The sequence below is a fragment of the Aegilops tauschii genome, chromosome 5 (genome assembly GCF_002575655.3).
Source record: "Aegilops tauschii subsp. strangulata cultivar AL8/78 chromosome 5, Aet v6.0, whole genome shotgun sequence".
NCBI classification, from domain to species: Eukaryota; Viridiplantae; Streptophyta; class Magnoliopsida; order Poales; family Poaceae; genus Aegilops; species Aegilops tauschii.
Genome location: NC_053039.3, coordinates 414,213,092 through 414,238,713, shown reverse-complemented (window position 1 = coordinate 414,238,713; position 25,622 = coordinate 414,213,092).

Below are 25,622 nucleotides of genomic sequence, written 5' to 3'. Positions count from 1 at the left end.
TCTAACCGATGCTAAATCTTGTAAAATTAATGCTGCTTTGCTGAATTTTGTCATGAAAGATCAATTCGCCGGCCTTCCTAGTGAAGATGCCGCTACCCATCTAAATAGCTTTGTTGATTTGTGTGATATGCAAAAGAAGAAAGGTGTGGACAATGATATTGTTAAATTGAAGCTATTTCCTTTTGCTCTTAGAGATTGTGCTAAAACTTTGTTTTCGTCTTTGCCTAAAAATAGTATTGATTCTTGGAATAAGTGCAAAGATGCTTTTATCTCTAAGTATTTTCCTCCCGCAAAAATCATCTCCCTTAGAAAAGATATTATGAATTTTAAGCAACTTGATCATGAACATGTTGCACAAGCTTGGGAGAGGATGAAATTAATGATACGTAATTGCCCCACTCATGGTTTGAATTTGTGGATGATTATACAAAATTTCTATGCCGGATTGAATTTTGCTTCTAGAAATCTTTTAGATTCGGCCACGGGAGGCACTTTTATGGAAATCACTTTAGGAGAAGCTACCAAACTCCTAGATAATATTATGGTTAATTACTCTCAATGTCACACCAAAAGATCTACTAGTAAAAAGGTTCATGCGATTGAAGAAATTAATGTTTTGAGTGGAAAGATGGATGAACTTATGAAATTGTTTGATAATAAGAGTGTTTCTTCGGATCCTAATGATATGCCTTTGTCTACCTTGATTGAGAATAATAATGATTCTATGGATGTGAATTTTGTTGGTAGGAATAATTTTGGTAACAACGCATATAGAGGAAACTTTAATCCTAGGCTGTATCCTAGTAATTCCACTACTAATTATGGTAATTCCTACAACAATTCTTATGGAAATTTTAATAAGTTGAACCCTGATTTTGAGACTAGTGTTAAAGAGTTTATGAATTCTCAAAAGAATTTCAAGGCTTTGCTTGAAGAAAAATTGCCTAAGATTGATGAATTGGCTTGGAACGTGGATAGAATTTCTCTTGATGTTGATTCTTTGAAACTTAGATCTATTCCACCTAAGCATGAAATCAACGAGTCTCTCAAATCCATGAGAATTTCCATTGATGAGTGCAAAGAAAGAACTTCTAGGATGCGTGCTAAGAAAGATTACTTTCTAAAAGCGTGTTCTTTTAGTTTTTATGAGAATAAAGATGAAGATCTAAAAGTTATTGATGTGTCCCCTATTAAATCTTTGTTTTTCAATATGAATCTTAATAATGATGGGACTGGAGATTAGTCAACTTTAGTTAGAAGGCGTCCCAAAAATTCGGAGTTTTTAGATCTTGATGCAAAAATAGGTAAAAGTGGGATTGAAGAGGTCAAAACTTTAGATATCAATTAACCCACTATATTGGATTTCAAGGAATTTAATTATGATAATTTCTCTTTAATAGATTGTATTTCCTTGTTGCAATCCGTGCTAAATTCTCCTCATGCTTATAGTCAAAATAAAGCTTTTACCAAACATATCGTTGATGCTTTAATGCAATCTTATGAAGAAAAACTTAAGTTGGAAGTTTCTATCCCTAGAAAACTTTATGATGAATGGGAGCCCACTATTAAAATTAAAATTAAAGATCATGAATGCTATGCTTTGTGTGATTTGGGTGCTAGTGTTTCCACGATTCCAAAAACTTTGTGTGATTTGCTAGGTTTCCGTGAATTTGATGATTGTTCTTTAAACTTGCACCTTGCGGATTCCACCATTAAGAAACCTATGGGAAGAATTAATGATGTTATTATTGTTGCAAATAGGAATTATGTGCCCGTAGATTTCATCGTTCTTGATATAGATTCCAATCCTTCATGTCCTATTATTCTTGGTACACCTTTCCTTAAACGATTGGTGCTATTATTGATATGATGGAAGGAAATATTAGATTCCAATTCCCGTTAAGGAAAGGCATGGAACATTTTCCTAGAAAGAAAATAAAATTACCTTATGAATCTATTATGAGAGCCACTTATGGATTGCCTACCAAAGATGGCAATACCTAGATCTATCCTTGCTTTTATGCCTAGCTAAGGGCGTTAAACGATAGCGCTTGTTGGGAGGCAACCCAATTTTATTTCAGTTTTTTGCTTTTTGCTCCTGTTTAGGAATAAATCTTTGATCTAGCCTCTGGTTAGATTTGTTTTTGTGTTTTAATTAGTGTTTGTGCCAAGTAGAACCAATAGGACCTTCTTGGATGATAGTTATTCGATCTTGCTGAAAAAGACAGAAACTTTGTGCTCACGAATATAATTGTTTAAACTCACCATGACGTGATAAATTACCGATTCTTTTTGCAGTAGGTCTGTACGCAAAGTTTCCAGGTTGTCCTAGTTTTTCAGGATTTTTGGAGTTCCAGAAGTTTTCAAACAAATCTGATTACTACCGACTGTTCTATTTTTGATAGATTCTGTTTTTCGTGTGTTGTTTGCTTATTTTGATGAGTCTATGGTTAGTAAAAGAGTTTATAAACCATAGAGAACTTGGAATACAGTAGGTTTAATACCAATATAAATAAAGAATGAGTTCAATACAGTACCTTGAAGTGGTGTTTTGTTTTCTTTCGCTAACGGAGCTCATGAGATTTCCTGTTGAGTTTTGTGTTGTGAAGTTTTCAAGTTTTGGGTAAGGATTTGATGGATTATGGAACAAGGATTGGCAAACTCCTAAGCTTGGGGATGCCCAAGGCACCCCAAGGTAAAATTCAAGGACAACCAAAAGCCTAAGCTTGGGGATGCCCTGGAAGGCATCCCCTCTTTCGTCTTCGTCCATCGGTAACTTTACTTGATGCTATATTTTTATTCACCACGTGATATGTGTTTTGCTTGGAGCGTCTTGTATGATTTGAGTCTTTGCTTTTTAGTTTACCACAATCATCCTCGCTCAATACACTTTTGAGAGAGACACACAAGATTCAGAATTTATTAGAATACTCTATGTGCTTCACTTATATCTTTTGAGCTATATAGTTTTTGCTCTAGTGCTTCACTTATATCTTTTAGAGCACGGTGGTGGTTTTGTTTTATAGAAATTATTGTTCTCTCATGCTTCACTTATATCATTTTGAGAGTCCTACAAAACAGCATGGTAATTTGCTTAAATTATGAAATTAGTCCTAATATGATAGGCGTCCAAGATTAGTAAAAACTTTCTTATAAGTGCGTTGAATACTAAGAAAAGTTGGATGCTTGATGACTGTTTTGAGATATGGAGGTAGTGATATTAAAGTTGTGCTAGTTGAATAATTGTGAATTTGAGAAATACTTGTGTTGAAGTTTGCAAGTCCCGTAGCATGCACGTATGGTAAACGTTGTGTAACGAATTTGAAACATGAGGTGTTCTTTGATTCTCCTCCTTATGAGTGGCGGTCAGGGACGAGCGATGGTCTTTTCCTACCAATCTATCCCCCTATGAGCATGCACGTAGTGCTTGGTTTTTGATGACTTGTAGATTTTTGCAATAAGTATGTGACTTCTTTATGACTAATGTTGAGTCCATGGATTATACGCACTCTCATCCTTCCATCATCGCTAGCCTCTTCGGTACCGTGCATTGCCCTTTCTCACCTTGAGAGTTGGTGCAAACTTCGCCGGTGCATCCAAACCATGTGATACGATACACTCTATCACACATAAACATCCTTATATCTTCCTCAAAACAGCCTCCATACCTACCTGTTATGGCATTTCCATAGCCATTCCGAGATATATTGCCATGCAACTTTCCACCGTTCCGTTTATCATGACACGCTTCATCATTGTCATATTGCCTTGCATGATCATGTAGTTGACATCGTATTTGTGGCAAAGCCACCATGCGTATTATTTCATACATGTCACTCTTGATTCATTGCCCATTCCGATACACCGCCGGAGACATTCATATAGAGTCATACTTTGTTCTAGTATCGAGTTGTAATCATTGAGCTGTAAATAAATAGAAGTCTGATGATCATCATTCATAGAGCATTGTCCCAAATAAAAAAAGAGAAAGGAGAAATAAAAAAAGGGAAAGGCCCAAAAATAAAAAATAAAAAGGGGCAATGCTACTATCCTTTTTTCCACACTTGTGCTTCAAAGTAGCACCATTATCTTTATGATAGAGAGTCTCTTGTTTTGTCACTTCCATATACTAGTGGGAATTTTTCATTATAGAACTTGGCTTGTATATTCCAACAATGGGCTTCCTCAAATGCCCTAGGTCTTCATGAGCAAGCAAGTTGGATGCACACCCACTTAGTTTCTTTTGTTGAGCTTTCATACATTTATAGCTCTAGTGCATCCGTTGCATGGCAATCCCTACTCCTTGCATTGACATCAATCGATGGGCATCTCCCTAGCTCATTAATTAGCCGCGTCAATGTGAGACTTTCTCCCTTTTTGTCTTCTCCACATAACCCCCATCATCATATTCTATTCCACCCATAGTGCTATATCCATGGCTCACGCTCATATATTGCGTGAAAGTTGAAAAAAGTTGGAGATTACTAAAGTATGAAACAATTGCTTGGCTTTTCATCGGGGTTGTGCATGATGAGAGCATTCTTGTGTGACGAAAATGGAGCATGACAAAACTACATGATTTTGTAGGGATGAACTTTCTTTGGCCATGTTATTTTGAGAAGACATAATTTCTTAGTTAGTATGCTTGAACTATTATTACTTTTACGTCAATATTAAACTTTTATCTTGAATCTTTTGGATCTGAATATTCATGCCACAAATAAGAGAATTACATAGAAAATTATGCGAAGTAGCATTCCACATCAAAAATTCTGTTTTTATCATTTACCTACTCGAGGACGAGCATGAATTAAGCTTGGGGATGCTTGATACGTCTCCAACGTATCTATAATTTTTTATTGTTCCATGTTATTATATATTCTGTTTTGGATGTTTAATGGGCTTTATTATACACTTTTATATTATTTTTGGGACTAACCTATTAACCGGAGGCCCAGCCCAAATTGCTGTTTTTTTGCCTATTTCAGTGTTTCGAAGGAAAAGCATATTAAACGGAGTCCAAACGGAATGAAACCTTCGGGAACGTGATTTTCAGAACAAACGTGATCCAGAGGACTTGGAGTGGACGTCAAGTAATCAATTGCTCGACAATAATTTTTTTACCAACCGTAATAGTTATGCTATCTCGAGAGAAGCCACTAGTGAAACCTATGCCCCCCGGGTCTATTTTCCATCATATTAATCTCCCGTCAACGAGCTATTTCTGGCACCGTTTATTTTTCTTTCTTTACTTTTAGTCTTTATCATAAAAATACCAAAAATATTATCTTATCTTCTCTATCAGATCTCACTTTTGCAAGTGGTCGTGAAGGGATTGACAACCCCTTTATTGCGTTGGTTGCAAGGTTCTTATTTGTTTGTGTAGGTACGAGGGACTTGCGTGTGGCCTCAAACTGGATTGATACCTTGGTTCTCAAAAACTAAGGGAAATACTTACGCTACTTTACTGCATCACCCTTTCCTCTTGAAGGGAAAACCAGTGCAGTGCTCAAGAGGTAGCAGCAACCTTGGATGCAAGATACATGAAACAGAAGCTGGAAGCTTCATAGCATTGTACAAATTTATCCCGCTGATAATTTACAGTACATACTATACTAGTACCATGTAAAGAGTTAGGTGTCGCACGGTGTCCAGAACATATGGTGATAGTGTGAGGTGGGCCATGTAATCATTGAGCCTGCGGGTTTTGACTGCTCTCGCACTCCTCCGATGAGAATGGAGAAAATTGTAATCTAATAGTACCTCATTTCACTGAAAGCGTGGGACATCCAGCAGTCCTACCACCTCAGTAATAATGACCAATGAGCTGTGAAAATCACATAGACCCAGCAGTAAGTTGGACGGATAAAGCAACCATCACTCTTGAATCCGCTTCTCCCTTCAACGCAGGTGCGAGTGAGAGGTCGCGTCCGCTCTGCCTGGGCATGAATGCGGCACCGATTCTTTGGAGCGGCGCTGACAGTTTCAGGCGGGAAGCGCGCGCGGGCGATGGAGGGGCTTTGGGTGGGCCAGGCTGGTCAGGAGCGGGCGCGGTAGCTGTCCCGCCTGTCCCGACCGGACGCCTGGAAACGAGAGGATGCACTGACTCTCACGTCTAAATCGTACACTACACACCATCTCTCTGTAGGAGTAGGTCGATGTGTCGCTCTCTCTAACACACACATGCTATTAAACACACACACACGCGCCGAGGTAAAATGAGTCTATATCTCAATTAATGAAGACTTGCATGTTACCATCCATATGTTACTACCTACTATGAAAGTAGTAACATAGACTAGTAACAAATGCATGTTACTGGTCCAAGTTACTCACCACTATGACCAGCCTAGCAATGTAACCAAACGCTCCTTACTCTGCCTTGTTATCTCCCCCGGAAACCCAATCCATGAAGCGCAACTACGCGTTGATGCATGTGAGTTAATACTTGGCCCTGCATGGTAGCTAAAATGGCATCTCTTAGTTGTTGTGATTAATTGTTGCGTTTAGAGACAGAAATCAGGGCTTTGATTGGAGGAAGGACCGGTCAAGTTTCACCTTCTCCTCCAATCTGCTTGCACCTCGTTTCGAAACAAATTCTGCTTGCACCTTCGTCCCGCTGCACCTTCTAACGTGACTTATTACACCTAGACGGAGGGAGTAGTACGAGATACGGTGGCACACTGACTTAGGTTGAATACAAGTGCCCAGAATTGTGTGCATGTTATAGTACGAATTCACTTAAAATAGTACGTGAGCGAATAGAGGGATCAATTGGACAGTGTTCACAAGCAGTAGCGAGATGTGTGAGGTAAGATACACCGTTGGCGCTTTTAATCTTTCTTATTAATTTGTTTGTTTCACCCTCTCACTAGTGGGAGTCAACGTACTACGTGGAGAGAAGTAAGGTGACTAAGGCTGCATTATTTCTGTACTACCAACTCTGCTTTAAATCCCAAAAGACCTTACCACCAAAGCCACATGACACGATTATGATTTAAATCCCAATCACTCCCACGCAAAAAAAAGCACGGCATGCTTGTCACACGAATGCGGGAATGTATTAAAGGTTATTTTCCTCTCGTTAAACATAACATGGGGGTGGTGTAGCTGGTTAGCCTGTTCGCTCATCAAAACTGAGGTCTCGGGTTCGATAACTACACTTGAGCATAATTTTGTTTTTGTTCGACTTCTTTCTTCCACCCAATGACAGGTAGGCCCCGCATGACAGAGAGAGAAAGTGATCTGTGGTGGTGCCAGGAGGACTCTTTGACTGGTCAAAATGGATGGATATGGAGCTATACGATCTCGTAGTGACCGTATAATCACCTCATCACGTATACGCTGAAGCCTCGGCGCTTGTTTTCTATGGTTTGCACTCTTCAAACTCTCTATCTAGTATATATATACACGATGGAGCCTCAGTGCTTGTAATTGATCTCTTTACACTCTCTCACCCTCTCCAGATCTAAACAAGACTGCGTTGGCCTAATGCTGGTCAAAGAGCCGGCAGGATCCGTCCGCCGGGAAGGGAAGGAGGCTTAATGCTGTCGCCGTCGGCGAGGAAGGGAATCCACTACCGGCGCAGCTGTTCTCTTTCACCCAGCAGCGGCGCGGGAGGGCCTCCGTCCCCTTCTTCCTCGTCGACGTACATAGTGTGGGCCGAACGGCCTCCGGTCGCCCACCGAACCCCACCCCAAGAACCTTAAGGTATAATTTACTTATTCCACATGCATTGCTCTAGCTGCATGTGGGCTTTTTCCGCTTCTGCACTCGAATCTAGGTGTTGGATCAAACAGGAAAGTAGTGGGGAAAGTTGTATAGCATGAATCTACGACGTGGTTCAAAGAGGAAAGGAAGGGGGAAAGTACTAGTACAAACAGGCTATCCAGCACCTACGTTGGTCGAAAAGGAGACACAATGACAAACGCAGTACACACATCTGTAATGAACTGATCTTTGTTTTGGGGGACAAGGCTGTAGAGTTTGAGCGGGACTAGATTTGCTGCCCTCACATAGGGAAATGTGTCTAAAGATAACAAAAATGGGACCAACAGAAATATGCTCCTTGGTTGTTTTTGTTCTTTGTTGCAACAGACTGTGCAACACCCCTTCGTACATCGGTAGATGCACATGGTGCTGGTGCGTCCACTATCCCATGCAACTCTTTAGCTGTTGTTAATCTAAGGCCCTGTTTGGTTAAAAACTCCCTAGTCCCTACCTGCTTGGTTCCAGGGACTAAACATGGACTAGCGGTTATTAAATGACAGGCTAAAAGACCATGTTACCCCTAGTAATGAATTACTAGAGACAAGCTGCGATGCAGGGCAGGGGAAACTGTTGGAAAAAGTGCCAAAAAGACTCTCCCTCGGGGTCTTCTTTCTTTAGTCCCTAAAAGTCCCTCCTGTTTCGTTTAGATGGGACTGACACGGACATTTTTTTTAGTCCCTACACCAAAATGTCCCTGTAAACAAACACCCTCTAATAATGCCGCTGGAAAATTGATGCAATGCCACAGTTAAAAGAAAATTACATGTTTAACGAATTTTATTGTTAATATAATCTCTCTGTTAATATTAATCAATGCCACCATTTGAGAAATGCTACTGTCTTGCTTTCTTTCCCATTTAGATAAGTTAGATGCTTCTTTTTGTTGGCTTCTGTGTCATCCACCGTTATTGACCACTAGTTGTTTCCTTTGCACCTCTGTGTAAACAGGGTTATCTACTTCACCTTGTTGCTATTGTGACCTTTTGTTGCACCGCACAAAACACTTTTGTTTTAAGAGTGTTTTGTGTAGTTCAACCAAAATGTCACACCGACAACGTTGCTTGATTGCTTGATCTTAGTGGAACTGCACAAGTGGAGATCTTACTTCCTATCCGTGTTGGCAAATTTGGTTCAGATCTTCTTCTTGTGAGTTGTTTGAATTCCGCGTCATGAGAGGTCAGTACTAGCCTTCTTTCACATGATTGGGCAGTGTGCTTTCATATGTTGTGCTACTTGTACGCTAATGTTGCTTGATTTTAGGGAACTGCACAAATGTAGACAAGACTTCACATCTATATGTGTACCGTAATATCCCATTGAGATAAGATAAGGATATTTCACAATTGTTGGCCTGTATTTTGCCACTTTCATCTGAAAATTAACGTTGTTTTTACTGCTATACTTGTGCTCCCTAATTGACATGCCAAATATTACATTGAAGGCGAAGCATGTCTGTTATTGAATCAAGTGATGAAGGGGAAGAACGAGCGGAAGAAAAACAAAAATCAACTCCCGGTGTTGTAATGAAGCACTGGAACTGTGATGACACAAGTAATGATATAGTTTTGCATCTTAATTTATTGCTATGGCTGGAACAAGCAATTGTTTTGCCACTGATTTGCTGCCACTCTGAATGTAATATGTAATTATCTCTACTTACGCAAACATGGATCTTCTTTGAAGATACCATATATTTTAGTGGAATGGCACAAGAAGACATTGGAAACTAGTAAGCATGGAAACCACAGTAGATAACAACAAATTGTTCTGGAGAAGTGCTTGATCTGTATGCTCTACACAATAAGCCTCATGACAAAGGTTGGTTCTCGCCCACGGATTTCATCCATATGATTGAGCTTTCTCATCTGTATTGGTGTTGTGCTACTGTTTAGATACTGTCATGAGAAAGTGGTATTGTCCTTGAGAAGTGCTTCATCTGTGTTGTTTTAAATATTTCCTTTCCTTTTTTTCGAGCAAACAAGGATGCTAGCATTTAGTTGTCCTCTTGTCTTTGCACAATAGGATCATCCTCCTCTGAAGAAGAATATGGAGTACGTGAAGTGCCTAGTTCCGATTATGCCAGGATAAAGAAGCCAAGCCTCTCTTCTTAAGAAGGGAGCAGTTGAAGGATGGTTACATTATTGCCCACAAGAACAAACTAACTTCAGCTCAGAAGGACTCACGGATCTGCATCTTTGTTGCTATGATGGCCAGTACAATGTTGTTTTACAATTCCTTCCGATGAGTTCCATTTTTAAAATGTGTGCTCTGCATGGATCATGTAGGTTGACTGTTTAAACTGTCAATTCATAGTACAGTTTGCTTTATACTAATCACTTTTTTCGTATTTATGCAAACAGGGGTGCTCAGCTTGATTTCAATGGGAACTGCACAAAATGTTCACGAACACATCGAATATTCTCGAATCATTCATTTCCACCACAAGAAAGGAGGTGCCGATATATTCAAGGCATTGCAACATATAAAGGCGAAATCATACAAGCTACGCACGATTTTGGTTGATTTTGGTGGAACTGCACAAAATGAATAGCTGGTTTATTTAGCACGAGGTGCCATGTCAATGTCCGAACTGATGGCAAACCCCGCCCATTCCACAATCGTAGGCATTTGATATTTTGGAATGGGAAAACCTTGTCAAAGTTTGCTCATTGATGTATGCAAAACAACACGCATTTGACAATTTGGAATGGAACAACCCTATCAGATTTTGCTCATTGATGTTGGCAAGAAGACATGCGTTTGATATTTTTGAATGGGACGCCCTTTGCTGTTAGCAGCATCTATCGATTTTTCTTTATTATTTAGTTGTGAAGTAAATATTGGCTCTGACATGTGAATCGCTGAGATTCATAATCATTGATTGTTATGAATGTTGTCTAGGAATTGCCAGGCCTGCGTGTTGATTGCAATGTACAGGAACGCTAAATTTTGTACCCCCTCTGTTCCTTTTTACTTCGCATATTAGATTTCTTTCAAGTCAGTTGATTTTACATTGTGAATGTTGATACTTTTTTCCTGTAAGATTGGTCAAAGTAGAGATACTTTGACTTCAGACAAAACTTATATACAGACTAAAAGGGACCGGAGGGAGTACATGTAAAACTGCTGCAAACAAGGTGACCACCCTAGGAATAATGCTAGTACGTATTGTTTTGCATGTTCATCCAATGCCAGTGATACAAGAATTTAAACAAATCGAAGTAAATTCATTCATACACTACCGGATTTCATATAAACATGCCGGATTTCATTACATTTCATACATTCTTCAACTAAAAATGGGTGCGCTGGAGGTATAATTAATTAACCGTAGCACCCGTGTCTGGCTGAGCCGAACAGAAGCTTCTTCTCCAGCGAACTGAGCTTCAGTGACATAACAGCAGGTGCAGTTGCGCCACTTACATGTGGGCCAGATGCCTCTTGGGCCCATGTGCCAGTTACCCAACTGCACCTGCAGTTAAGTAACTGAAGCAGCGTCCTTCTCCAACATAGCTCTCCGACTCCACGTCGCCGTGAAGAAGCTAATCGGCCATCAATGGTCAACCCGCCTAGCTTGGCTTCAACCGGAGGGTAGCAGCGGTGGCCTTACTTGGACCCGAGTGGCGCCGACCTACCGTGTTCTACTCTTCCTCGTTTTCTGTGTGGCGCGGCCTCATTGGCAACGGGGCGGGGCCTCGACGGAGCCGGCGATGTCCTCTATCTCATTGCCGGCGGGGCGGCGCCTTGGCAGAGCGGGGGAAATCCCCCCTCGTTGCCGGCAGGGTGGGGCCTCGGCTGAGCCGGCGATGTCCTCTTCCTCATTGTTGGCGGGGCGGGGCCTCAGCGGAGCTGGCGGTGTCCTCTGCCTCGTTGTTGGCGTCGTGAGGCCTTGGCGCAGCAGGGCCTCGTCGGCGCCTGCGGAGCGGGGACTTGTCGGAGCCGGCATTGTCCTCTGCCTCGTCCACGATCTCGCCAAACAACGCCTCGCCCGCTTCATCGCCCTCTTTGTAGGCGGCCGCAGCGTCCGCCACCCGCATGCGGTACCGCCAGCGCTCGAGGCGGCCCTCGCGAGCGGAGCGGTACGAGTTGAGCAGCGCCTCCTGCTCCGCCTGCTCCACGGTGATCTGCTCCTCTGCCTGCAGGTGCTCCTGGAGGAGATAGTGGTTGTAGGCGGCGTTGGCCTGCGCCTCCCGGAACTGCTCCTGACGCTTCTGCCTCGCCGTGTCCATGTATTGGGCACGGGCCTCGCTGATGGTCATGGTGCAATGCACCGGCGAGGATGGCGTGCAGGAGGGAGTTGGCACCGGATCGTCGACTACCATGTTCTCCATTGGGACGTCGTCGTACTCCGGCTGCCTGTTGGCCAGCCAGCCGGCAGCAATGGCTGCCATCTCCTTGTGGCCCGTCGTCTGCCCGTCCCGAAGAGCGCTGCAGCGCGAGGAAGCCATGGTGGGAGTAGTGGTGTGGATAGGAGAAAGGGAACGGAGGCAGATGACTGCGGCTATGGACGGCGCAACATTTTATATAGCAATGGTGGGCGGCGGAGGGACGGACGTGTGGCGCCGGAGTAGCCGCCTCGGCAACTGCGTATCATTAATGTGGGTGGCAGACAGACGGACGGACGGCACTTGTGTCGTTTGAAGGCGGAGCAATCGCCTGCACCCGGAAGCGGTGCGGGTGGCGCTAACCGTTTCGGGCGGAAAGAGCGCGTGGGCGAGGGAGGCGGTCTAGGTGGGCCAGGGCAGTCAGACTCGTGCTTGGCAGCGGGTCGGTCCTGCAGCCGGGACATGCTGGCTTGCCAGCGAGCTCGCCGAGCTGAGCGACGACAATCAGACGATGGACGTCGCTTCCGACCAGGAGCCGGCGCCACTGTCCAAGCCGGTTCATGCTGTGTTCACCATAGAGTAGGTGCGGCCCACTTCGACGCCCTAATGGCGGAAGAGCTACCAGCGCATGAGGACCTGTGCTGCAACCTCCGTCTCCTCAACGAGCACTGGTGAACAAGCGAACGACAATGCCATCGCGGACATGTGGCCCTATGATCCTGGCTTCCCGAATGAGCAGCGGGCGCTGTATCAGACCATCCGTAGGGCCCGCGAGGCCCTCTCCGTTGTCCTTCGAGTAGTTGCGCTCGCCGTGGCGCTGCCGTCTCGCGTTGTCAACATGGTCAACGGCATGAGGAATGAGGAGATTACTTTACTTGGAGAGGATGACAGTGGGGACCCACCAGGGCCATAGCCGCACATACGCAAGTGCCTCCTTATTATATACAACTATAATATTTTTTGCTTCCTCCTGGCTTCCCGACATCACGGTCCCACACCATTGTCAATCTATGTAGTCAATAAACGAGAGAATTGCACAAGGAGCGGCCGACAGCTGGGACCAAGCAGCATGAGCAGTATTTGTCTTTTTGGGTGTGAGCACTTCAGAGTTTTTCTTGAGCGATGTTTTCGTTGTTGTTCAGAGGAGAGCAGGGTATTAACTGGGCGGGTTGTGGCCCGTCTAGCCCAGGCCAGATATCCAGCCCAGATATTAATTTTTTTAAGCTAAAAATGGCTAGCCCAGCTATACTTTTCTTTGAGGAATACCCAGGCAAGGTCAACTTCTTATTCTTTGCACCGCTGGGTGGCAAATCTTTCACTAGTAGAAAAAGGGGCTTTTGGCCCGGTTGGTAAGGGCCTTTAGTCCCGGTTTTTGAACCGGGACTAAAGGGTCGTTACTAATGCCTCCCCCCTTTAGTCCCGGTTCTTACATGAACCAGGACTAAAGGTCGCGGCCACGTGGAGCTCCACCTTTAGTCCCGGTTGGTAACACCAACCGGGACTAAGGAGATTTTATGAATTTTTTTTGAAATTTTTTTTGAATTTTTTTTTATTTTCAAATTTCTGAATTATTTTTACCTCTAATCTCTAATCACCACTGCTCAATTTATCCTCTAATCTCTAATCACCCCTCATCATTCGAAATCAGCTAACTTCCCGAACGGTCACCCATCCTCCCACTCCCCCAGCCTAAGCACGCTTAACTTCCGAGTTCTATTCTCCCTCGTTTCCAAGTCTGCACTTGTTGTTTTCCTCACAATAGTAAGACGTCAATCCTATTAACCCTCAGGAATTTAGCTTGAGCATGAAGTGACACATTTCACTGTTTGAGTTTGAAACTATTGTTTTAAAAAGCAATAATTATTTAGTAACACTAATATTTCATGAATAATTAGTTTGACCACTGTTTGACCACTGTTTGACCACAGTTGATCAAAATTAAAAAAAACTGAAATAAATATTTAGTAACACTAATATTGTAGAATAATTAGTTTGACCATTGTTTGACCACACTTTGACCACAGTTTGACCAGATTTGACCACAATTTTTCCAAATATAAAATTTGAAACTATATTTTTTTCTGTTAGTAGTAAGTTTCCCACTAGTAAGTTTGAATTTTTTTGAATTTTTTTGCCTGTAGATCTTGAAAGCCCCGTAACTTTTTGAGTAGATGATTTTTCATATAAAAAACTTTTTAATCCGAGTTCGTATGCAAAAGTTATGCCCATTTTACAAATTCCAGAGAGATTTTGCAAATAAAGTCGAAATTCATATTTGTAAATTTTCCAACAACTAGACCACATATCACATGGAAAACTTATGTTATTTTATTTCTTTGACATTTTCATCATTTTCTTTTGTTTTTTCTAAAACTAAAAAGGCGGTCCACGGGGGGGGGGGGGGGGGTAGAGTTTGAAAATGGGACCTTTAGTACCGGTTCGTGCCATGAACCGGTACTAATGCCTCAAAGCCCATTAGTACCGGTTGGTGGCACCAATCGGGACTAAAGGTCCAACCTTTAGTCCCGGTTGGTGCCACCAACCGGTACTAATGGGCTTTGCACCCTTTAGTCCTGGTTCGTGGCACCAACCGGGACTAAAGGGCCCAGGTGAACCGGGACTAATGCCTTAGCCGCACGAACCGGGACCAATGCTCACATTAGTCCCGGTTCGTGACTGAACCGGGACTAATGTGAATATTGCCCTGTGACCAAAGCCCTGTTTTCTACTAGTGTTTCCTAGGAGGGATGCATTAGGCTTAACAAGAAAATGGGCTTTAAGAAATCATAAATGGGATGTAATTATGAAAACTGGGCAATAACTATAAAAAATGCACCAAACACGTAATTACTTTATAAAATAATTTTTCTGGATTTTGAAATTTTTTATTTCATTAATTGTTGTGCACGCAAGGTTTCGTTGGATTTTTACGTAATACAAATATATATTGAAATTGTATTTAATCTGACTAGGAATTTCGGGATAAAAATATTTCGGATCCCATCAAAATGTGGAAAATTTTATTGAATTTTGTTTTGAACGGTTGGTTGAAATTATTAATCGTTGTCCTAGCTAGAAAATGGGTTGTACTTTTAACAAACTGTCAATGGGGTGTAGTAAATTCCATTAGAATTCAAAAATGGGCTGTACATTCTTACAAATCGCAAATGGCCTATAAGTTCTCTGCCACACACTTGTGGGCCTACTAAGTTGACGCGTATGCAAGGCTTTGTCAACTTATAGTCAACACACGGTTCTAGTAGTAGTGTCCGTTGGATGTCCATCCAACGGATGTCGTGCTTCTTCTTCAATCTCGGATATTCTAGCTTCAGCTGCCCAAAAAATGATTCCTCCCCCTGACATCTGGGGCGCACCGTTTCGGAGGCTGACCTGTGGGACTACTAAGTTGACGCGTACCAAGGGCTTTGTCAACATAGTCAATATAACGATTCTAGCTGCAGTGACCGTACGATGTCCATCCAACGGCCGTTGTGATTCTTCAACCTGTGGTCTTCTTGCTCCAGGCGCACAAAGCAGCGCCGGTCGTGCCGCCTGCTCCTGCCTCCCGTGGCCGGCTGTGCCACCGCGGAGGCCTCACCTCCCCCTACCACTCCCACCGCTGGCCAGGCCCTGCAGCGACAACATCCTCACACCGCAGCCGAACTAGTGAACCCTTGTACTCCTCTCCGCGGGGTCATCCACTACCGCATCTTCACCGGCTCCGCATCGTCCCCTTCCCAGGCCTCGCCGCCGTCCACCGCCTTGGTGCTCTCGGCGCGGCGTGGTCAATGTGGTCAACGACCGACTTCCATCGGAAGAGTACTGTACGTGGAGAGGCTGACAGCTGGGTCCAGGGCCGCAGCAAGGAAGTGCCTCCTTATTACGCGAAAAATAATTATTCCTCCACCTAACAGCAGGGTCGCACCGGACGGGCCACCGTATTTCGTGAAAAAAATGTTTCCCCCTGACTGCTGGGACCCACCAGCTACATCTTCGCACGCAAGGAAGTGCGTCCATATTACGGGCAAAAAAGTTATTCACCCCCTGACTGCTGGGACCCAGCAGCTACATCTTCGCACGCAAGGAAGTGCGTCCATATTACGGGCAAAAAAATTATTCGCTCCCCTGACTGCTGGGACCCACCACCTACATCTTCGCACGTAAGGAAGTGCCTGACAGTCGGGACCCACCCGGTCGAAGCGTACGTAGCGTTGTCATTCTGGTCGCGAACGTGTACGTACATACTGGTCGATCGGTCTGTCTGCAGGCTGCAACGATGAACCGTGGCCGTGTAAGGAAGGGCACGTGTCGTAGTAGAGGCGCGCACGTAGCATGTACACAAACGTATAGCTGCCAGGGTGCAGGAAATAAAATACGGCCACGTACGTACATACGGGCGGGGTCTCGAACGCCTACTCATGCATATGTACGGCCAGGGCTCGTGTACATGGCTGGGTCGGAATAGAGAAATTGCGTCGTCATCGTGTTCATGGGGAGGCATCGGAATGCGTCGTGTTCGTCAGGAGGCAACAGAACACGTGCTGTTCATCGGGAGCCAACCGGCTTGGATGGAACATGCGATGGAAACGAGGCCTGGCGTACCGCAGAACGGAGGAAACGGCCTTGTGTTCGACCGGCCACGGTGGAAACGGGATCCTGTTCATCGGGAGGGGTCTGGCGTACCGCAAAACAGAGGAAACTGACCTTCTGTGATGGAAACGGGGTCCTGTTGATCGGGAGGGGTGTGGCGTACTGCAAAACGGAGGAAACGGACTTGTGTTGGAGGGCTACGGTCGAAACGCGGGTCCTGTTCATCGGGAGGGGTGTGGCGTACCGCAAAACGGGACTCCACGAGATACTGTTCATCTCCACCGTCGACTGCCTCCACGGCTACTGTTCGTCCACCGTCGACCTCCTCCAGCCTCCACCTGCTTTGTTCATCCACGGGCTCCTGTTCATCCAGCCTCCACCGGCTACTGTTCAACCAGCCCTCTCCACGAGGTCTTGTTCAACCACCACTCCACCGGCTACTGTTCATCCAGCCCTCCACCGGCTACTGTTCAACCAGCCCTCCAACGGCTACTATTCAACCAGCCCTCCATGGGGTCCTGTTCATCCAACTCTCCACGGGGTCCTGTTCATCCACCAGCTCGATCGATCGAGGTACTGTTCATCCAGCGGCAACAGCCTCTACTACCACGGTGTCCTGTTCATCCAGCCCCCCACCGGGAACTGTTCATCCAAACCCCCTCAACAACGCTCACTGTTCATCCAGAGGCAACATCGATCGGCTTCAGTTAGCAGCAATAGCGAAGGAATCACACTCGGGTTCAGTTAACAGCAAGGGATCGATCAATCGCTCGGGTTCAGTAACGCGTAGCCTGCAGTGCAATCGCTCGGGTTCGGTTAGAGCGCAACACCTCACTCGGGTTCAGTTAGAGCCCAACGCGTCGCACACACGTGTGTACGTACGAGAGAAACGCGCATCGCTCAGCCCCTGACCACCCACCGCAACCGGGAACTCCCCGATATTTTCCTCGCCCTCGCTTCTACCACGGTTTTTTCCGTCATGGACGGCCCAAAGAATGTCATGCAGCTGCGTCTCCAGCCCGCCCAGGACGAAAAGCCCATTTTCTGTCATGAGTTTTTGTCATAGAAGTAGGACCCCACCACATCTATGATGATACCGGGTTTTGTCACAATTATCGTCATAGAAGTGTCATAAGTATGACACAAAAAAAATTCGTTCGGCCCAAAATGTCACATATGTGTCTTTTTTTATAGTGCACCTCTTAAGAATTCTTGTTATAGAATTACTTCTCGCCATCTCCGTCCATTTCTTGGTCCCCGTGTTGTTTCTAATCGGAATACTGCAAATTGAACTTTGAGGTGTGAATTCAAAACTTCTAGCAACCCTATTGCTTTGAAGTGAATGGTCGGTAGTTTCATTCTAATTCTTTTGTTCATTAAGTCACCATTCTAATATTGTTCGTGTGACCCAGCCCATATTTCGGGTGCACCTTTCAATCAATGTTCAATTGTGTATGATTTCCTTGAGCACACCATTATATCATTTGATCTGACAAATGTTATCTCCTTGTTCACATGATTGTCGAAACCCATCTTTTTGGAAATCTGGAGGAATGGTCGCTGAGCCATCAGCCACCTCGTCACCCTCTCTTGGCTTAATGATGAACTCTTGTTTCGGAACTCACTTCCATAGTTCATTTCTCGAGAATCATACAATGTCGTCTCGTCAATTGGTGTTGCACGTTTTCTTCTCAGGTATCCCGAGTCTGAGGTATCCCGACACCAATTAGATCTTAACCTTGGTCAGATATGATGGTGGGAACATATTTCCAAGAGTTATAACATTGGCCTTTATATGACCCGGTAAGGTGATATCGTGCCTAGCACACCTGGCCGGAGGAGCTATTGTTATAGTTTCCTTTTTAGCAATGTTAACCATTCCTCCATGAGGAAATTGTAAGACTTATTCTATAAGTTGGTCTTGATGTATCCTTTGTGTATCCAAAGTCTGATCTTTGCTTCAAGACCATGCCAATACTATCTGTAAGCATGACTGTGGTACTCAAACATCAACAAGAGCATTGTAAGCGCAATGTTAAGTTTTCTTTATCTAAACACCGATGTATGGGTAATCCCATGAAATTCCTCTCCAATTACCTAAATGGTTGTCTACTTTCTATCATGTCATCGATATCATGCTCTGCTTGTCCTTGGGAAGGATATACCCCTGAAATATGGGTTTAAACACATTTTCCTTTCCATTGTCTTGTTTAACCTTTCTCATAGTTTATATGATCTAAGCAGTAATGTTCGTTGCTTATGTAAACACCCTGGTGTACAACCTTGTCAGTAAGACCGTGTTACTATTGTTGATGACATTTCGGTAACCATCGATGGACGAGAACTTTGCCTATTGGTCTGCCTCGCTTCAACGAGCAGGAAAATGGTTCTCTTCATCCCTCGCCCTTGGTACCCACAACGCAGCCAACATAACTAACCGTTTATTCTCTGACATGCCTTGCTATTATGATCGTGCAAGATGTCAACGCCCTTCTTTATTTTAACCCACATGGTGGGCCCATAACCCACAGTTCCACAGGATCAAACCTGACTCTCTTGTACACCTTGTTGCCAAAGTTATTCCTCGAGCCTGGCTACGTATGTAATTGACGGGTCACCTTCCTAGTGATCTATTCTGGTATCAGACGCAATACTTATTCTCGTTGCCCTGAAACTCTTTCACATTTTAATTAGGCATCGAACGATTGCCTATCCACTTGATACTTCTTACTGTACCTTCTTGCTTGGCTCTCGATGTGTTTCATTTGACAAACTCGAGAGATACCCATGTGTTCAATCATGGGATAACCCCCGATGGTTAACCCTTATAGCATTCTATCATTGCCGAACTACCCCTTACCTATTCGTAACTACGAGACAGACCCCGAAGAAAGGATGCGACTTCGTCAAGATGACCTGAAGTAGACAAATGAAGACATCAACGACAGGGATCAACTTCTTCGCGAAGAGCAACCAAGAACGAGTAGATTCGTTAGGATTACGTAACCAGATCTTTCGCCCTTACTCCCCCTCTTAAATCTCGGGACGAGATTTCTTGTAGTGGAGGACAATTGTGACGTCCGGATAATTAAGCTACAGTACCCCTCTACTAATGATGCCACGTCACCTCGGTTATAGTTGATAAACTCGCGTTGATTTGAAACCGATTCAAATTCAAAATCAAGTCAAACGGTAAAGGTTTTCAAATATTAAGACAAAAATGTTCGAGATGTTGCAAATATTCACTAACTATTTTTCATGTAGAAACCAACATTATTTAAATTGCTAAAATGCCCCTAGGAATTAAACAGTGGAACAACAGCCATTTAATGGACCTTTTCTTTTTCAAAAAATTACTTAAACTATTCAAAGTGCCTTGAAACTTTTTGTACAGCACCACAATATTGTACATAATTTATGTGGCACGTTTCATATATGTAAAAATTGATTTGGTGGACCAATTAAATATGAAACAGTAGCTAGAGCATAATACCAGCAAGATATTAGGAAAAGGGCCAAGTGCATACTGTGCACTTGAGCCCACTGGCTACAGTACCGGCCTAGCGCACGAGGAGGCCATCCTCAACCTCCTGTTCATGCCTGTCACCGTGGAGGCAGCGCGCCCGTTCGAACCGCCGATGAGCACGTGTCGATCATCCGCGGCCCTAAGGAGGGGATAAGGTCTCCCTCGACGCCCCTCGACCCCCTTGCAACCCTAGACCACCTCACTTTCCCCCTCTCCCACCCTCTCTCTCAATTTCGGCGGTGCCCGAAACATCCACCGCCATGCCGTTGTCGCCCTCACGCTCCCCGTTGCCCCCGATCCCAGCTAGTCCATCCAAGACCCCGTCGTGCTTGGCTACGTTGTCCGCGCCCACCGGACCGAGCCGGGAGCCACCGCTGTGTAGCCCACAACACTGTCTTCTTCCTCTGCCTCACCGGCGAACCTTGTCGATTTCGGCCGTCACTGCTGCTCCCGAACCCCGACGAGCCTTTCTTGCACTCCATGGTCAGCTCCCGCTCGAAACCCCTCTCTGCCTCGTTTGATTTGGTGCCCATAGCCACTGACGCCATCGGAGCCGAAGCTCCTCGCTGCCGGGCATGGCGCAGCCGCGGCCACAGCCGCTAAAACTCGCGTCCAAGCACGGCGTCGTGCTCCTTGCCTTCCCCGCTTTCCAATACGACCCCTACCTCCTCTCCCCATGCCCTGGATCGCCGATGGCCAAGCACGCCCAAAGCCGCCGCCACTCCACCTCGTCGCCGGCATTGAACACGGCCACTATGGCCCGCCACCGCACTGCCCCTGCTGCTGCTCCCCGTCGCCCCAGGCCTCCAGCACCCTGCCGAGCTCCATCGCCCGCGCGCTGCTCGCCTGCTGCCCTCCTATTGCCGCCTGCCACCTCCGCTCGCCGCTGCCCGTTGCCCCACTGCTTCTGCTGCTCTGCTCCCGTTGCGGCTCGCTACGCTGCTGCTACTAGCTGCCGGTCTGCTGCCGTCCAGCCGCGCGCGCATCGCCTCCGCCTGGCCTCGCCGGCGCTCCTGCCAGCCTGCGCTCCGGCCATTGCCGGCTCTCTCACATGGCCCCGGCCTCGCCTCGCTACCAGGGCGGGCGGCGACTTCGCCCGCTGCCCACTTGCCCGCTCACCCGCTAAGCCTCGCTGGGCCTACGACATATGGGTCCCAGCGCCCAAAAAGAGAAAGAAAATATAACAATAATATTAACATTAATTAATTGGTAATTTCATTAATGAACTTCATTACTTGCCTAATTAGCCAACTAATTAGTTAGTTATCTTGGTTAAACTAATAGATAAACCTAAACAGTCAATGACAGGGGGACCCCACCCCCTGTTGACTAGTCAAACATTGACTGGTCAACTGGGTCCCCCTGGCCCACATGTCAGCCTCTGTGTACATTCTGTGTCACTAGTAGAAAACAGGGCTTTGGTTCGGCCAGAAAAGAGCATTAATCGCGGTTGCATTACGAACCGGGACTAATGTGAGCATTAGTCCCGGTTCGAGCGGCTAGGGCACCGTACAGCATTACTCCCGGTTCAAATGGGACCTTTAGTCCCGGTTGGTGCCACGAACCGGGACTAAAGGGTGTGATGCCCATTTGTACCGGTTCGTGGCACCAACCGGTACTAAAGGTTAGACCTTCAGTCCCGGTTCGAGCCAGCAACCGGTACTAATGGGGTTTGAGGCATTAGTACCAGTTCAGGGCGCGAACCGGTACTAAAGGTCAAACAATGGTCAAACTACTTCTTCAAGAAGTATTAGTGTTACTAAATAATTATTCAAGAATATTAGTGTTACTAAATAATTATTTCAGTTTTTTTGAATTTTGGTCAAATCTGGTCAAACTGTGGTCAAACTATGGTCAAACAATGGTCAAACTAATTATTCAAGAAATATTAGTGTTACTAAATAATTATTTTAGTTTTTTTGAATTTTGGTCAAATCTTGTCAAACTGTGATCAAAATGTGGTCAAACTATGGTCAAACTACTTATTCAAGAAATAATAGTGTTACTAAATAATTATTGTTTTTTAGAACAATAGTTTCAAACTCAAACAGTGAAATGTGTGACTTCATGCTCAAGCTAAATTCCTGAGGGTCAATAGGGTTGACATCTTAGTATTGTCAGGAAAACAACAAGTGCAGACTTGGAAACGAGGGAGAATAGAACCCGGAACTTAAGCGTGCTCAGGCTGGAGTAGTGAGAGGATGGGTGACCATCCGGGAAGTTAGATGATTTGGAATGATGAGGGGTGATTAGAGATTAGAGGTTAAATTGAGCAGTGATGCGGGGTGATTAGAGATTAGAGGTTAAAATAATTCAGAAATTTGAAAATAAAAAAATTCAAAAAAATAAAAAAATTAAACAAAAAAATCATAAAATTTCCTTTAGTACCGGTTGGTGTTACCAACCGGGACTAAAGGTGGACCTCCAGGCAGCGGCCACGTGGAGGGCCTTTAGTCCCGGTTCGTGTAAGAACCGGGACTAAAGGGGGAGGCTTTAGTAACGACCCTTTAGTCCCGGTTCCAGAACCGGGACTAAAGGCCCTTATGAACCGGGACTAAAGGCCCTTTCTCTACTAGTGTGTACAGAGGGCTGGGTACCCATAGCATTTTGTGTATTAATTTCGAATTAATAATAATTTCAGAAAATGAATTAAAACTTTGAAAATTAATATAAACTAATCTGTAGCTCGGATGAAAATGTTTTATACATGAAAGTTGCTCAGAAAGACGACACAAATCCAAATATAGAGTCCATTCTTTCGCCACGCGTCCCTAGCATAGCGAACCTGCAACCTTCCCCTCTGGTCCTTTTGTTCGAAAACGTGAAACACCGGGAATACTTTCCCGGATGTTTCCCTCCTTCGCCGGTATCGCCTACGACTACGTTAGGTCAACCCTAGCACTGCGTATGACCATGTTATGCTTTGTGATGCTTTGATTGCTCTGATATTTATTGTGTTCGCCCTCCGTTACTTCTTTCCTGTAGACCCCGAGACTGCCGGCGACCCCCAGCTCGACTACGGTGTTGAGGACCCTCCTTGCCAGAGCAAGCAAGCAAGCCCCCCCTGATCACCAGATATCGCCTATTCCTTCTCTCTACTGCTTGCATTAGAGTAGTGTAGCATGTTACTGGTTTCAGATATTCCTATTCTGATGCATAGCCTGTCATTGTTGCTACAGTTGTTATCCTTACCTGCAATCCTAAATGCTTAGTATAGGATGCTAGTATTCCATCAGTGGCCCTACATTCTTGTCCGTTTGGCATGCTATACTACTGGGCCGTGATCACGGGTATGTACTTGTATACATTGTATGATACATGTGGTGACTAAAGTCGAGTTGGCTCGTAGAGTACCCACAAGTGATTCTGATGTGGGGGCTGAAAGGACAGGTGGGCTTGGGCCCGACGGTCCCCGACTGTTACTTTGTGGCGGAGCGACAAGGCAGGTTCAGACCACCTAGGTGAGAGGTGGGACTGGCCCCTGGTCGACGTCCGCGGTTACTTCAAAATAACACACTTAACAAGATCTTCGTATTTGATCTGGGTCTGGCCTCTGGCCTATACGCACTAACCAACTACGCTGGAACAGTTATGGGCACTCAACGTCGTGGTATTAGCCGAAGCCTTCTTGACGTCAGCGACTGAGCGGCACGCGCCGGGTTGGACCTCATAAAGCAACTTCCTTTGTAATGGAGGTTGCTAGGTTTGCTCATCGGCCGCGTACGCAACGTGCAGGTGTGTAATGGGTGATGGGCCCAGACCCCTGTGCGCATAGGATTTAGACCGGCGTGCTGACCTCTCTGTTGTGCCTAGGTAGGGCTGCGACGTGTTGATCTTCCGAGGCCGGGCATGACCCAGGAAAATGTGTCCGGCCATAGGGATCGAGCGTGTTGGGTAATGTGGTCCACCCTTGCAGGGAAGTTTATGTATTCGAATAGCCGTGATCCTCGGTAAAAGGAGGAACCGGAGTTGTACCTCGACCTAATGACAACTAGAAGCGGATACTTAATAAAACACATCCTTCAAAGTGGCAGATATAACCCGGTGATCGCTCTCACATAGGGCGACGAGGGGAGGATCGCCGGGTAGGATTATGCTATGCGTTGATACTTGGTGAACTTACCATCTACTCTCTTCTACATGCTGTAAGATGGAGGCTGCCAGAAGCGTAGTCTTCGACAGGACTAGCTATCCCCCTCTTATTCTGGCATTCTGCAGTTCAGTCCACCGATATTGTCCCTTTACACTGATACCCATGCATATGTAGTGTAGATCCTTGCTTGCGAGTACTTTGGATGAGTACTCACGGTTGATTTTTCTCCCTCTTTTCCCCCTTTCCATTCTTCTTGGTTGTCGCAACCAGATGCTGGAGCCTAGGAGTCAGACGCCACCTTCGACGACTCCTACTACATCGGAGGTGCCTACTACTATGTGCAGGCCGTCACCGACGACCAGGAGTAGTTTAGGAGGATCCCAGGTAGGAGGCCTGCGCCTCTTTCGATCTGTATCCCAGTTTTAGCTAGCCATCTCATGGCAACTTGTTTAAGTTATGTCTGTACTCATATATTTTTGCTTCCGCTGACTCGTCTATGATCGAGCACTTGTATTCGAGCCCTCGAGGCCCCTGGCTTGTATTATGATGCTTGTATGACTTATTTATGTTTTTAAAGTTGTGTTGTGATATCTTCCCGTGAGTCCCTGATCTTGATTGTACATGTTTGCATGCATGATTAGTGTACGATTCAATCGCGGGTGTCACAAGAAGGAGGCGGAGTGCCCTGATCACTCGTCGGAGGAGGAGGAGGCGGCGGCGTGTGGGGACCCCAACTCATAAGTCGTGATCACCGAATGCACGTGTACAGTGATCCCAGAGATCAATGCTCACTGAACACACAGAAGCTGAATAACAAGAGTCTTACATCCATACATACCGTCTTACACAAATTTTGACCATTATGGTCAAGTCTTACATAGATAAGCCACAAGGGCTGAGTACCAAATAAACTTAAGCAGCGGAAATCTTCGTCGACAAGTAGAACCCATGCCATCTGCCTTAACCCTACAGGCATTCTGACTGGGAAACGTCCTAGTTCGCATGTTCGTATCCAAAGAACTCTTCTTCGAACTCCTGTTCTTCCATGCCTGGCCAATTAAATAACCAGTGGCAAGCCAATGAGTACTTTGAATGTACTCGCAAGCAACCCATGTTTTGGCTCAAGATACAACAATGCATGACATAGGTAAATTTTTGCAGAAAGCTAATTTTGTTGTGCTCTGACATGTTCAATAACTGGTAAATCAAGCATCGTGTGAATTCAAGTAACCATAGGGTCTGGTTACAGAGGGATAATTAGATTTATGCCCCTAGTTGTGTCCCACTCGTCTGTTTTACCCCTACATCCCAAAAGTCA